The 16,810-nt window shown below is 36.9% G+C and overlaps 1 protein-coding gene across 1 annotated transcript in view; it reads right to left on the bottom strand.

The window, feature by feature from the left end:
* LOC150103805 (sarcosine dehydrogenase, mitochondrial-like) overlaps positions 1-5,775 on the bottom strand; it is a 383,814-nt gene extending 378,039 nt beyond the window's left edge. The window contains exon 1 of the mRNA XM_090397147.1: positions 5,153-5,775. The gene's annotated coding sequence lies outside the window, so the exon portion shown is untranslated. The remainder of the gene's footprint in view (positions 1-5,152) is intronic.
* Between the last annotated feature and the right edge of the window lie 11,035 nt (positions 5,776-16,810).

The raw sequence follows: 16,810 nt of genomic DNA on the forward strand, positions 1-16,810 counted from the left end.
GGAGAGGTGATATGATTGAGATTTTTTAACTGTTGAGAGGTAGTTACAGGGTTGACACTGGGGAGTTCTTTCACTTGGTTGAACAAGGGGGAAGGAGCAAGGACAAAGGGGCCATCTCTGGATGTTACGAAAGGAAGCTGTGAGCAAGAGGAGTGGTTTCTTTGCATGGAGGGTGGTTGAACTGTGGAATGCATTGCCTGATAGAGTGGTGAGAGGATGAATGGTCAGCGAGTTCAAGGAGAGGTATAATAGACTTTGTGTTTTCTAGGAAGGACCTCCCATGGTGAGTCTTTTGACTCCATGGAGGCCTGAATAATAATAAAAATGATGATGATGATGATGATCACTCTCACCAACCAGTACAACACCTCATTAACAACTAGATCTTGTGAAGTTATCACCAAATCCAAAACATTAAAAGCCACTGGTTGCTTCAATCACACGCTGTTTAAGATACTTATCTCTCCACAAACTCACTCTCCTTGTTTCCATACACTGTCTCCTCCTCCTCCCATGATGTAGTCTCACATCAGGAACACCTTCTTTTTACATGCCCAATTAATTTGCCTAATCATTTCACAATTGGTATTCTCTGCATTCCATGGCATATAACAGCATCCTGTCAGATATACTAACCTGTTTATTTCACAAAATCTGTGTATGCGCAATCATCTTCCACACTTTGCAGACACAAGTCCTCTGCAATCCTTAGCAGCACTCCCCCTTACTCTTTTCACATTTTATCTTTCTATTTCTATTTCTGACATCACATCCTCATCAGTTATTTTGAGTCAGTACACCCAATTATCTTTGGGTGTACTGACTCAATCAATACAACAAACTCAGCTCTCTTGTTTTGAATACTCCTTACATTTGTGTATAAACATAACAATCCCTGTGTGTGTTTGAGGCCATTCTACCAGCACCAACATTCTCTATTCTAGCTGCTATACCACACCTCTCTTTTGTCTGACCACTCCCATTTCCCTGATCCTGACTCTGATTTCCATATCTATCTTCCTCCTGTTGTACAATCCGTTTATTTGTGCTATCCTGATTCACAAGTAGACTCTGATAATTTACCACATTAACTTTTGGGCTCTGTGTCTTCTCAGAAAACAATAGACTTTCCAAATGCCCAACACCAAACCCATTCAAATGTAATCCATCAGCTTTAAACAATTCCAACTTTCCTTCAAATTCACTCTGCAGGTTCACAAATCCTCTTTGCCTCACACAACTCAGCCATCTTACAATTCATTATCTCTGCTCTCCTTCTCAATTCACTGTTGTCATATCTGGGCAACATGCCTACAACTTTCCCAACAACACTATTCTTCTTTAACCTGCTTCAACAACTTCCTCAATTCTCTATCAATATTCTTTTTCCCTCCAACTAAGTCATTTGTGCCCATGGCTACCATAAATTTTGATACCTGGTCTTTCCTTTTCTGCAACGCATCAGTTATTTGCTTCATTGTTCCACCACGAAAGTATGTTTTGTGCACTTTATTTGTAATCATACCTCTAATGATCAACTCCCCATACAATGATATGTGAATATCCTTTGACCAGTGGTGGCTCGTCCATAAGGACTGCATTGAATGCAGCTCCAGCATTGAGTATACTAGCGAGTACTACTCGCTAGAATAGTGAGTAGTACTGGCTAGTATACTTAATGCTGAAGCTGCATTCAATGCAGCCCTTATGGACAAGCCGCCACTGCCTTTTTCTTCATAATACTAACTTCCTCTTTCTCATTACTATTATGTGACACCTCCAGGGAGTCTAAGGAACCCATTGAGGAAGGGCACCTGCTCTACAGCTCTCTGTCTCCACCGCTCAATCCACCAATTAGAACTAACCAAAACTGCACCAACGCCATCTACCACCCACCACCAGTAGTATTTCCACAGACAAGCACAAACATTCATGCCCACAGCAGGATTCAAACCCGCAGCCTTTTGGCTGGAAAGCAGATATGCTAACCACTCGGACAACCAGGCCAGCAATTAAATACTGTGTACATCTGTATTACTGCAAAACAGGAAGCAAATGGAGAAAGTACTGCTCTATCTTATCTCCAGAACAACTGGCGAAAAAACTCTTACAATTGGCCCTGAGTTCCGGTGTCCCTTAAATGGGACAGTGGTGCGAAGAATCTCTGGGAGAAATTTTAAAATCGCAACTTGGAATGTCAGAACTCTATATGAAGCTGGTAAATTAAGAAATGCCACAAGAGAAAGGAGGAGACTAGGCATCTGGATTTTGGGAATTTGCAATACAAGATGGCCAGGATCTGGAAAGTGTTGACAAGATGTGATAATGTATTACTCTGGGAATGATGAGAATAAACATCGACATGGTGTAGCTGTAATAGCAGATGAAGAAATCAATATCAATAAATCAGCAATAGATTAGATCCCATTTTCAGAAAGGATAATGCTATTACAACTTAAGGGAAATCCTGCTGATATAAATATCATCCAAGCTTATGCACTCACAACTGACGAAAGTGGAGAAGTTGCAGAGTTAAAATACAAACTTATTTAATACTGACCATTTACAAACAAACTTACATTATAGCCTACCAGTTTATAAAAAGCCCACAGATACTGGAAGATATGTTCATTATACTTCAAACCATCACAAGACACACAAACTGAGCATTATCCACATGTTAAAATATAGAGCCAGAAAATTTATATCAGAAGAGGAGGATACACAGACTGAACTCTCACTAATAGCCAACATATTATCACAAAATGGATATCCTCCAAACATCATCAAAAATTATCTATACGGTGACAACCCCAGAGAAGAAGAATCACGTTCCCAGCACATTTCTACTGTAGTGATCCCTTTCATCAAGTCAATTTCTTATCAAATAGCCAGAGTACTAAGAACCTACAACATCAGAGTGGTCTTCAAACCAACCACCAGCATCAAACAAGTTTTAGGATCCCCAAAAGATAAGGTGCCATTCTACAAATATCCGGGAGTATATTACATTCCTTGCTCCTGGATGAGCCTTGCCATTGGGCAGTGCCACCTCTGAGGGCTCCTCTCCATGACAGAGTGGGCCTGTCATTGAGTGAAACTGCCACTGAGTAAAACGATCCTTCAGGTTGCTCGCAGTTGCTGAGTTTAGAGTGATCTGGGGGACTGCCTGAGTTTTTAGAGACTTCCCTTCACTGATATAGTGAAACTGGTCTGGTTAGTGGCCCTTCCCATAATGCATAGCATTATACATGTCCATAAGTATATGTGCTTTGCTTTATGGGATACTAAGGCAAGTGATGTGAAGTCATTAGCTTCTATGCACGAGTTGCACAGTCCTGAAGTTACTTCCGGTGCAAACTTTGTTTGTTTACACTTGCATAAAGGATTAAACAAAGTATATAATTTCTTAGCATCTTGAATTTAAAGCTATGTGTGTGTGTGGCACTGTGGAAATTAGGATGGGCATCCCATGATATCCAGGTCTGATGGAATCTTTTGAATCCATCAAGATTTGTTAAAGTGTGTGTATGCATGCAAAAAAAAAAAACAAAGCCTTCTTTTTATTTAATCAGGTTTGATAGTAATAATGAACATAATTCTTGAAGCACTTTTGATTTAAGATGGAGCTGGATTTGGAGGATAAAGGAGAAGGTGGTTCCTGTCTTGAAATGGGTCATTTAAATCATAACTCCTCACCTCCAACAATCTCTCTTATGCTGTCAGTGGAACTAACATCATTATAATGAAATGTATACTAAAATTTCGACATTAGCTATTTTTAGTGGTAGCTGTCCAATTTAATTTAGTGTTAATAATTAGATAAACATTTTTTAAAGCTGTTCATAACCTATAATAAAGTTTATTATACAGCTTTTACCATAATAATAATAATAATAAAAGCGATATAATAAATTTTATTATTCAACTTTTATAATAAATTTTGTAATTATTATTTTAGTAACTTCCATGTAGTCAACAGGCTCATTGTGAGAGGTCCACTACCTGCATTCACAATGCACTCACTAGCAACCCTCCACATAAAAAATCCACTCTTCACACCCTTCTTCACCACATCTTTATACAGCTTCCAGGGATAGCCTCTCATTCTTGATGTCCACGCTTTTTATAATTCCTTCTGCATTAATCTGATAGAATCCTTTACCCAGCTGGAAGGTCTCTATCATATCTTCTCTTTTCCTTCTATCCACCAACCACTGTAATTAACATTCCCTCAAATGCTCTTCATACCCAACACTCCAGAGTCCTGATATCATTTTGGTCATTCATATTTGGACCTTCTCTAATGGTCAACATCACAATGAAAACTAGGTGACCATATGTGAGCACAATAGTCCATATGTGGCCTGACCCTACATGCCAGTGTACTTTTTATCACAGCAAAAATATGATGCGAAGTCTGCCACACTTGCGATGTGCTCTCAGAACTTCAATCTGTGTCTACGATACTCCAAGATCCTGAATGTCATCCACTTCTTAAAGCACAGCTCCGCCAACACAGTATGTAGCCTTATATCTCTGTATCCCAAAGTGTAACACCTTGCATTTATCAATATTAAAACTGCAGCCCCCACTCATTGTTCAAGCTAAAAGTCTATTCAAATCTTCTTGTAAAGAATTAATATCAGCACACTGTTCCTGATAATTCTACCTAACTTTGCATCATCAGCAAACATTTGAAGATCCCCAGTCACATGGAATCAATCCACATGAAACAATATTTACAAATAAGTTAAATAGTTATGTTATATAACTATGAAAAAAAAAAATTAGAAACCACATCTTTTTGTTTAGTTTATGCACTTTCTAGTAAAAACTTCGAGCACATTCAGCTTTCTTTAGTTATTAGGACTGGGTGCTAAATTCTATCAAGAAAAATATTAATATACTGCTAATTTCGTGTATAAACTTGTAAAAGAATGGTATCTGACAGGTGATTAAACAGGTCTGATCAAAGAGACTATTTAAAAGTTTATTTTTTCAACGAAAGAGGATATTTTGAAAATTACTGAAATTTGTACATGATTTGCTTGCACAAAAACATGGTTAATTACAACAAAGATTGGAATTATGGTCCCTGCAGTAAATAACTTACTGCGGGTGCCCATATTATACTGGTATAACAACTTACACACGAAATGACTCATTTTCGTCTCCAGATTTGTATCTGCCATTTTCCTAAAACTGGACATTTAGTATAAGATGATCAGGATTAACCCCCCTCCCTTCCCACAATCGTTAGTTTTTCAGACTTAAATCGTTAGTTTTTCAGAGCGGATTTCATGAAGAATTTACGTCAATTTTGTGAAGATTTGCGAATGAACTTTACATTATGGATAAATTCTGTACGAACTCCACTCGTTTCGCGAAGAAAAAAAACATGCATTTCATGATGGAAAGAGTTGGAATTTTAGCCCCTATAATTTATACAATAATTCCAAAGAATTAATTATAATAATAACTTTGTATTTTAGTGAATAATTTATAAAAGCGAAGGATGCTTCCACCAAACCGGGATAGATGTACGTATAAATGTCACGTATGATTTCATTAAAACTGGGCCAAATAGATACAAGACAAATACAAAAGTGCGCTCTTAAATTATTTTCATCGCGTAATAGCGGCTATTAAACAACTTTTATATTTCTAACAACAATATTTACAATATACTTCTTTACACGGATACTATCTATGTATTAATTTTTTCATGCTAACACACATTAAAATAGCAACACCGTGCTACAACAAAATTAACTAATTCACATAAATAGTGTTTTATAAAAATAAATAAACATAAATAACCAAAATGAAATAAAATAATCCTTTAACGCTAGGGTTTCATATTCATATAAACTCCGACACGAGGCGCTATAAATAGCCTCAACGTAATCAGTAGCGATTTCCATTGTAAAACAGCTTAACTTCAATAAACAATAAGTTACTGCAGAGAAAAGAAATTCATCTTAAATCAGAAACTATTGACAGGATAACAAACATTGGTTATGTTTAACCAGGCAAACATATTATTGTTAATTTGCTTACCTGACAATTATTATTATTATTATTATTATTATTATTATTATTATTACACAGTCAAAAAAATAACATCAGCAGGATGGAAGTAGCAGAGATGAGAATGCTTAAGTGGATGTGTGGTGTGACCAGAAAGGATCGTCTGAGAAATTACTATGTGAGGGGAACAGTGAAAGTTACAAACTTAGGAGCGAAGATACAGGAGGCGAGGTTGAGATGGTTTGATCATGTGATGAGGAGGGAGGACGAATATGTGGGAAGAAGGATCATGCAGATGGATGTACAAGGAAGGAGAAAGCGTGGGCGGCCAAAGAAGAGACGGAGGGAGCTGGTAGAAGAGGACTTGAGGATGAAGAACTTGGATGTGGTGACAGCCCAACACAGGAGGATGTGGAGGAAACTCATCATCAACAGTGACCCCACTTAAGTGGGAGAAGCTGCAGAAGAAGATTATTACACAGTCAAAACAAGATATCATTCAAACAATAATTCGACTGGTGATACAGAGCAATTCAGATTCTGCCCAAGAATCTAAGTAAAAAAAAAAAAAAAAAATCAGCTAACGCCTTTTTATTCCCGTATATACGGGAGTAGGCGAGGCAATTTAGCCCTATCTAACTTTTGGAGACTGAGTGGGCAGTTCAATCTCCACTGGTACCCAATCAGAGACAGATGGCCCAAGGCTATCACTAATTAAGCGGTACGCAGTGAAGAGAGACGGCTCAAATGTGCCGCCATCTCGTGGTGCCTAACCCTAACACAATATATTTAATGTCTGAAATAATGTGGGTTCTACGGTCGATTTTCTTGAGTTTACAGGACGAAAAACCCGAGTTTCCGGGAGGAAAAACCTGCTTGCCCGTGCTAGAGATCGACTAACTCGGGAACCGGTCGAAAAAAGGCTTAGAAAAATTTCCTCTAGTCGCCGACTAGACTCGAAACCAAGACTTCCTTCGTGCGGCCAAGTGCGGTGGTGTGCAAACGCCACATCCACTGAGCTACACAGGCTCTTATTATTATTATTATTAACTCTAATAGAATCTAAGTATAATGTAATTAAGTTAAGGGGATAATAAATCCCTCATTATTTTAAAGTCGTATTGGGCTTTAATATAATGAGGGATTTATTATCCCCTTAACTTAATTTATGCTGCTGGAAAAAAATATCCTCTTGGCTCTTTATCCTAAGTATAGTCTGTCAAGGAGTGGCGGCTTGTACATAAGCACTGCGGCACTGCATCACCCCCAAGGAAAAAATGAAAAAATTAAATTTTGTTTGTGTTTATAAATAATAACAATGCTTACAACATTATATAAATGCAATACAACATGTTAAAAGGCTACAGCTTATGTTTCGACATTGATTAAATAGTTGATTATTGGAATTGTTTGATTAATGCTTTAGATTACGAAACAAATGCACTGGGATCTAACACAGTGTCGGAATTATCACGTTCGGCCAATTGCAGCTAGACTCGCCGATATTCGTTTGCACTTGTCACTGCACATAACAAGTGAATCCGACACTGCTCGTAGAGCAGTGTCGCTACAGATAAGTTGTATGCTTACGCGCGTTATTTCTGTGAGATACGAAACTTATTATTGATGTGTGTTCGTGGTGAGGGTGAAATATTTTTAATAACGCAATATTTTTAATATGTAAATTTATTTATTAATAAGTTGGTTGCTGACAGGAGCCTGTGTAGCTCAGTGGATGTGGCGTTTGCACACCACCGCGCTTGGCCGCACGAAGGAAGACTTGGTTTCGAGTCTAGTCGGCGACTAGAGGAAATTTTTCTAAGCCTTTTTTCGACCGGTTCCCGAGTTAGTCGATCTCTGGCACGGGCAAGCAGGTTTTTCCTCCCGGAAACTCGGGTTTTTCGTCCTGTAAACGCAAGAAAATCGACCGTAGAACCCACATTATTTCAGACATTAAATATATTGTGTTAGGGTTAGGGACCACGAGATGGCAGCACATTTGAGCCGTCTCTCTTCACTGTGTACCGCTTAATTAGTGATAGCATTGGGCCATCTATCTCTGATTGGTACCAGTGGAGATAGGGCCATCTATCTCTGATTGGTACCACTCAGTCTCCAAAAAGTTAGATAGGGCTAAATGGCCTCGCCTACTCCCGTATACGGGAATAAAAAGGCGTTAGCTGATTTGATAGCTGATTGGTTGCTGATTAGGAAAAAATGAATTATTTTTCTTATTTTGTGTATGCAGCACCCCACTTAAAATTTTCACTGGCCGCCACTGCTGTCAAGTAGCGTTGTAAAATATGGAGTGTTCCAAGTAATGCCACATTTCGTAGATCCTATTCGTTGAGGTTCACTTCTTGTAAATATTTGGATAGCTTCTTTGAAATTACACCAAGTGCACCGATAAGTATTGGGAGGAATTTGGTGTGTTTAAGCCACAGCCTACCAACTTCGATTGCCAGATCTCAATATTTAATATTTTCCCCCCAGTTCTCTGTTGTTAATGTTGCTACCACTGGATACAGCGATATCAAAATCCAGTCCTGTCGATGTTCGATAATTGGGATGTCACGTCTATTGTGTTCCAAATACCGTCAGTTTGTATTCTAAAGTCCTAGAGAATTTTTGCTGTTTCGTTTTCCAATACTGTCTCTATTTTATGCTGCCACCAGTTAATAGAAATAGGAAAGCCATATTTTTAGCATAAATACCAATGGATTATTTTGGCCACTTGATCATGACGATATTTATAATTAGTTTGAGCTATCTTGCTGCAAGCAACGATTAGATGTTCTACAGTCTCATCTTTCTGATCGCATAATCTGCATTTTCCGTTATTATTTAAGTTCACAATTTTTGCTGATTGCATTAGTTTGTAATGCCTGTTATTGAGCTGCTAGAATAAATCCTTCCATTTCTTTTTTAATATACCCATATCGTGGTCATTGCCAAGTCTTGTTCACGTCAATTTTCTTTCTCATTATCTCGAAGAAATTGGCCATGCAAGGGTTAATTTTTCACCGCGCATATCATTTATTTTGCTGTTTCTTTTTGCAATCAGATTTGTTTCCTGTTGCTTGTAGAAGATCCCTCTTGTGTAATTGATTGAAGCATTTACTCAGAGCTATTGTCGGGTAACTTATTAAACTAATTTCTTCCTCTTCCACGGTTTATCTCACTTGCAGCAGACCCCGATCCCCGGTAGGTTGTACCTACCAAGATCTCCTTGTTTGGTACAACCGGTCAACATCACTTAGTGTATGTAATGCATGATGCATAGTCATTAATTTTCTAGTTTTGCGATCCAAGTTGTTCGGGTCTTCTTTGTCCAATCTGTTATGCCAGTTGTGTATCGGATCACAGGTATAGCCCAAGAGTTTATTGCTCTAATTGTTTTTAAGCCATTTAGTTTTGTTTTCAGAATATTTCTAACTATTTTGGTGTATTCTGCTGCTGCCTGTTGTTTAACTTTCCAGTGGAGAATATCACTGGCTTCTAATATTCCTAGATATTTATTGTGTTCGTCAGCTGAAAATTCTTTTATATATTTCTCTTGATCAAAATTAAAATGACTAGTGCCGTTAATTTTTCCTCGTTTAATAAATAAATTTGCGCATTTATCTAAACCAAATTTCATTTTGATATCCGAATACGAATGTAATGAGTAATGAGAAATTTTAATATATTATATTTAGGAATTTCGTACCCAAGTTTTTTTTTTTTCAAAATCAAGACGAAGGTATCAACGAAATCAAGAAGGAATCACATTGGAAAATTCCAAGTTTAATGCTAATGTCTCCGATTCGTTCATTATTGACTATTAAAATTGTTTTCCATCATTTCATAACAGCAGCCAGAAAGGAACATATATTTTCTAATTCCAAATATTTGTAGTGATTTTAGGATCCAGGAGTGTGGGAGGGATTCGGATGCTTTCTTATAGTCTATGCATGAAACGTTTAAATTAGTTTTTCTTCTGTTTGTGATTCTCAGGATCATTTTATTAATAAGGATCTGGATTTTAGAAAATTGCCTTTTTGTTCAATCGAATAAATCTGATTATTTGATAACTAGTGATATATAGAATTTGCTATGATTGCAGTGAACAACTTAAGCATAGTTGGTAGGCATGTTATTGGATGACAGTTACTTGAATCCGAACCATTTTCCTTATCTTTCACGAAGAGAAAAATATGCACAAATTTCAGGCAGTCTTCCACGGAACCTGAGTGCAACAAATAATTCAATTGTTCTGCCATTCAGTCATATAGACATTCGATCCATGTATTTCGTCTTTGCCAGGTACACTATAGTTTTTTAATTTTCTAGCTCGTGCACGAACCATTTCTTTAGTGATTATGACATTTTGAATTTGTTTTTGTTTCAATAGGATTATCCCAGATTGACTTCCAAATTTTGAGTGTTTCTTCTTTTTCTGGTGAATGATTGTTTGTATTTGCACTTTTCTGGAGCAACTGAAAGAATTGATGTTGGTTCAGTCGAAATTGCATATTTTGCACATATTGATTTATTCTTGCTGCATATCTTTTAACTTTCTGTGCATTCTCTATCAAGATTGTTTTAACTCTTCGGTAACTTCAGAAATTGTTTTGTTGGTCAAATTATATGTGTTTATCAGTTTGGTTTTGATGCTATTATTTATCAGCCATCCTTCTTTAAGATTCTTTAAGTTGCTCAGATAAGCTAAAAATTTGTTGATTTTTCGTTCTAACCGGATTTTCCATGATGCAGATTGCTTCATCCTTGGCATTTGCTTTTGTGGTTTGCAACAAAGCTTCACTATAATGATATATGCTGTGCTGTCTAGGAGCTGATTTGTTTCGTTTATACTGTTGGTTGTTATTATTATTATTATTATTATTATTATTATTATTATTATTATTATTATTATTATTATGTAACTGAAAAGTGCCAATATCGCTCAGTGGAAGTGGCGTGTGTCGTCCACGGTGCCCGAAAAAAAGAGCGTGGTAAGTTCAATTCAGGTCGCCTACTGGAGGAACTTAAACCAAGTCTTTTTTTCGATCAGTTTCCGAATTAGTCGCTATCCTGCACGGGAAAGTGAGTATTCGACCCGAAAACTCTAGAAATTCGACCTTAGATCACGCACTATTTTTAGACAATCAACACAGTGTTAGGGTTAGGGACCAAGAAATGACGATACTTGTCAGTCGCTCTCTCTCTCTCTCCACCGGATGCCATGTGATAGTCTTGGGCCAGCGAATCTCTGATTATCTTCCAGTGGAGATTGAACTACACCCTCAATCTCCAAAAGAAAGAACAAAGTTCTTCAAATTCCATTAAAGTATAACGAATGTCTAGAAATCCAATATCATTCCCACAAATACCAAAATTCATCTGTACAAAACCATTAGTCAAGCCATATGGTGCTGAGACATGGATCATCACTGCTCAATGAGAATTTAATAACATGTACCGGCCACTAAATTAGAAACTTTTATTTTACATATAGGCATGTGATTGCCAATACTGATCCTCTTTAATTATCCTCCGTATAGTTCATCGAGATAACTCAGCGTTCTGTCGGTGGTATCATGGTGTGAGCATATTCTGTTGGTACGTAAAGGATCCCTTGTTATTGCTGGAAAGTCGGGTGTCCTCCAAGGGATGCTGGAACATTGTTGGCTATCATATCCTTCCTGCAATGTTGACTTTTTATTGAGCAGTGATGGTTGTTTTAAGAACAATGCTAGTCTATCGCACAAGAAGTACTTAACAGTGGTTTAGCTAGCATGACAGCAATTTCCCACCATCTCGCCTGGATGGTAAGAAATCGCTGAAAGCAGGTCCGGGAATAATGCTCTCTTCTGTCACTAGAAAGGGACTGTCTAGTGTGCGTCTGTTATGTTGTAGGTGTAGATGTAATCGAACACCTTATGGAATCTATGACATACCGCATGTGTGCCGTAATTTGGGCTAAAGGTGGTCTAACACAATATTAATTCTTCTTCTTCTTCAACTTTTGGTTCCGCCCACTGCTGGACGAAAGTCTCCCCCATGATTTTCCAGACCACTCGGTTTTCTGCCTCTCCCATTCATCTCACTCCTGCAATTTGTTCTAGTTCATCTCTTCAACTTCTTCTCGGTCTTCCTCTTTGTTCTGTTCCATCCATTGGTCTCCACTCTGTTGTTTTTCTAGTCCATCTCCCGTCACTGCATCTGGCAATATGGCCAGCCCTTCTCCACTTAGCCTGCTTAATGTATTTTACAATATTCATGACACCTGTTTGAGATATTATCCAGGTATTTGTCTTCCTATCTCTTAATGTTATTTTTAGCATACTTCTTTCCATGTGATGTTGTGTTGTTTTCAGCTCTTTTTTAGGGCTTCTGTTAAAGTGCATGTTTCTCCTCCGTATGTTAGGACAGGAAGTATGCACTGCTCGAAAGCTTTCCTTTTTAGACTGATAGGGATGTTACTTCTGAATATGTCTCTCATTTTCCCATAAGCAATCCATCCAAGGTGAATTCTTTGTTCAATCACTTTTCTTTGGCAATCCTCAAAGGATAACAATTGGCCCAAATATACATATGATTGCATATCACTTGTTCTATTTCGTGGTTTTCAACTTTGACAGTTCTATGGTTTGTGTATTTATTCATCATTATTTTTGATTTTTCTCTATTTATTTTTAATCCTATTACTCTGGAGGCTTCATTTAGCTGATTGAGCCTTTCTTTCAGATCATCAAGATTATCTGCTATTAGGACAATATCATCTGAAAATTTCAGATGATGCAGCCTTTCTCCATTTATGTTTATTTTTCCCAATCAAGGCTTCTAAAGCCTTCCTCTGGTGCAGCTGTAAATGATTTGGGATAATAAAAGTTTTTTATTCAGTGGCAGGTATGTGTATATTGCAGGACCTTAATGCAGGCATGTGTATTACTAGAATTATCAGCCTGTGTATTACGAGAATGCCAGGGTATTTATACCTCCTCTGAGCTGTTTCATTTGAGCCTTAGTTCTCGAAAGTTACCATGAGAGGGGAAAGAGTTATGGTGCCGTGGAAATAATTCCATTGCAGAAAGTAGGCTCTAAGACAGCAGTTTTAAATTATAGGCTAATGACCATATCAGACCCGTGTCGGGACACCTATAACCACAATTGGGCGCGTTCCCTGATGGCGGATCTGGGAATGCTTGTCATAGTTTACTATGAAGGGTAAGAGGGAAATAAAATACCTTCTGCAGACCAACAGGATAGCTTCCCTCATAGGCTGGTTTGGGGGCCTCGAAGGTAGCAGCCCACTACCAGACTCGGGTGCTGAAGGCTAATCCCCTGCACACCTTAAAATTTCACCGATTAAAAGAAACAACAAAGAGATAGCCGAACTGCCTAAATGGTCAACGACAAAGCGAGGAAAAAGGTACATGAGATACGGAACATGGAACGTTAAAAGTCTACATGAAAAAGAAAGCGAATTAATAGATGAATTTAAAAAATCAAGATTGGATCTGCTAGCAGTCACAGAAACAAAAAAGAAAGGTTAAAGTTGCCAGAAAATGAAAGATGGGTATATACTTTTCTATTCAAGGGTAAACCCAAGAGAATGGGGAAAACAAGGGGTAGCTTGCATAATTAAACCAGATCTCAAAGAATATATTATTAAATGGCAACTAATAAACGAAAGGTTTGTTGACAATCACTGTAGAATTTAAATCAGACAACCAAGTATTCACTGTAATTGTTGCATATTATCCAAACGACAATGCTAATAAAGAAATTAAAGATGAATTCCTCGAACTCTTACAAAAAACAATTGAAGAAGTTCAAGGGCATATCATATTACTACGAAACCTTAATGGCTGGGTAGGGAATCAAGTAGATGAGGAAACGAAACAAGTGTTGGGATCACAAGGAGAAATAACCCGGAATAATAATGGAAAAAGAATAATAAATCTTTGCCTTACAAATAATTTAGTAATGGCCATACTATGTTCAAGCATAAAGAAGTTCATAAGTTTACCAGGGAAGATCACAGTAGAAAAGAAAAATCTATAATCGACTACGCCATCATAAGCAGATCGTACTGGAAGTAAATACAATAAATGCAAGGGTCTATAGAGGTCCTGAAATAGACAGTGACCACCACTTATTAGTATTGGAAACAATCCATAAAATGAAAGATGAAAAATGTAGAACAGAGGTTCCCAACCTTTTTGTTTCCTAGAGCACATTCTAAAATACCGATAGGGCGACGGGCACCATCTATTTTTTCAAGCAAATTTTTTGAATTCGTTTGTTAAATGAATATATACAAAGAGTACATTATAATTAAATGTTTTATTACTTAAAAGTTTACATTATATAAAAATTTAAATATATATATGTAAGTTAGTGTGATCTTTGGCATTGCATTTCATTGGCCAGTGCTTTATAATTAGGAGAATATGATGATATTCCAGTTCTTAAACTGGAATGAACAACTTCGAATGCGGGTCTACTTTACATTGTATGCGTTTAATACTCGTCATGTGTCATTAACGCATGCGTCATATAGCATGTCATGAATTGTTGCGTGATTATTTCAAACTATATGGCATACGGTTGAACAGCGGCGGGCACACACAAATTGGTCGACAGGCGCCATGGTGCCCGCGGGCATAGGGTTGGGAACCCCTGATGTAGAAAAAGTAGCAAGGAAATAAATGTTGAGATAAAGAACTACAAACTAAAGAAAGTGAAACGCCATTGAGTATAAAAGTAAAATTGAAGAGAAGATGAAAGAAGTAGAAAAAGAGATATATGAAGACCAAGATGTAGAAAACCATAGGTTTTCTACATCTTCAAAACACTTCCACAGGTTCAAAACACTTCTAGAAACAAGCAAAGAAATTTGTGGTGTATCATTAAATAATAAACAGAAGAAACATAAAAAACCCAGGTGGACTGAAGAACTAAAAGAAGAAATTAAAAAGAAAAAGCAATTATGGAGGAGATATATAACATCAAAGCTGCAGGTTGATAGAGAACTATACAACAACCAAAGAAATAAAGTTAAAACCTTAGTGAAAGAAGAGAAAAGAAAATGCAGGGAAGACTTCGGACATACTTTAGAACAAAATTTTAAAGGAAACCAAAAACTCTTCTATAATGTTTTAAGAAGAATGAGGTCAGAGAAAGAATGCCCCATAAAGTTTATCAAAAATAAGAATGGAAAGTTACTCACAAATTTCGAAGACATCATGGAAAGATGGAAACGGTACTTTCAAGAATTATTGGAAGATGAAAGACATGGAAAAAATAGAATTCTAAGAGCAAGACACACAAGCAAAATAGAAGATCAGAGTGAAGAAATTCATGCAAATGAGCTGTTAGAAGCAATAAATAAAATAAAACTGGGCAATTCAGAAGGCCATGACCAAATAACACCAGAAATGGTAAATAATTTAGGAACGAAAGCAATAAAATTTCATTTACACCTATGCAATGTTGTATGGAAAAAGAAAATTATTCCCAAAGACTGGGAAGTAGCTATAATAATCCCTATATTTAAGAAAGGAGACAACCGCAAATATGTAAACTATAGAGGAATTTCGCTTTTAAGCGTTCCAGGAAAATTATATGCACGTATTTTAGAAGCAAGGCTTAGGAATCAAATAGAGGATACACTGGATGAAATGCAATATGGCTTTCGAAAAAATAGAAGCACGCAGGATCTTATCTTCAGTCTTAGACAAATATCAGAAAAAACATTAGAATATGGAAAAGAACTACACTCATGTTTTATAGATTTTGAAAAGGCCTTTGACTGAGTTCCCAGATACTTAATATAGTAAACATTAAAGAAAAACAAGATACAAGATAACTTAATAGCGTCTATAAACATAATAGAAATTATGGAAGAACCCGTAATAATAGATCAAAAGAATTTGAAACAAATGTAGGAGTGAGGCAAGGCAGTATCCTCAGCCCTCTTCTCTTCATCATAGTAATGAATGAAATTTTAAAGGCATGCCAAACAAAAACAAAAAAATTCCACCTAGGAATTTTTAGGATACAGGAAACTGAAAGAAACCAGGATTTCACACATGGCTTTTGCAGATGATGTAGTGATCCAAGTAAATACAGCTGAAAGACTTGAAGTACAATATCAACATTTTTGTATGAAGAAACAAAGAAAAGGAATATGACCATAAATATAAATAAAACAATGATCTTATCTAGAAACCAACAAAGACACATAATAAAACTAGAGAATCATCAACTGGAACAAGTCCACTCCTTTAAGTACTTGGGATCATATATACAAGAAGATGTTAGACTAGACACAGAAATTAACAACAGGATAACAGGGGGAACAAAGCTATTCTATACAATGAAAGGCCCACTCCTAGATAAGAAAGAAGTCACCCAGAATACCAAAATGGCAGTGTACCGTTCAGTGTTTCTACCAAAATTAACATACAGTTGTGGGTCTTGGTGTTTAACAACAGGAAACACAAATAAACTACAAGCGATTGAAATGAAATATCTCAGGAAAGTAGCACGAAAAACAAGACTAGACCGAATAAGAAATCAAACCATAAGAGACAGCCGTCACGTTGCACCTCTGAATCAATTCATAACCCAAGCCCAAATGAGATGGTTTGACATCTTAATCGAATGGAAGAAGGAAGAATAGCAAAAACTGTATACTAAAACTGTAAAGCCAGAAAATAGGAAAACGAAACATAGGGAGACCCAGGAAAGGTTGGCAAAAGAAATTAAAGTAAAATTGGAAAAGAAG

This window comes from Typopeltis vanoorti, chromosome 8 (genome assembly GCF_054136105.1).
Source record: "Typopeltis vanoorti isolate ZY-2024b chromosome 8, IOZ_Tvanoo_1.0, whole genome shotgun sequence".
NCBI lineage: Eukaryota > Metazoa > Arthropoda > Arachnida > Uropygi > Thelyphonidae > Typopeltis > Typopeltis vanoorti.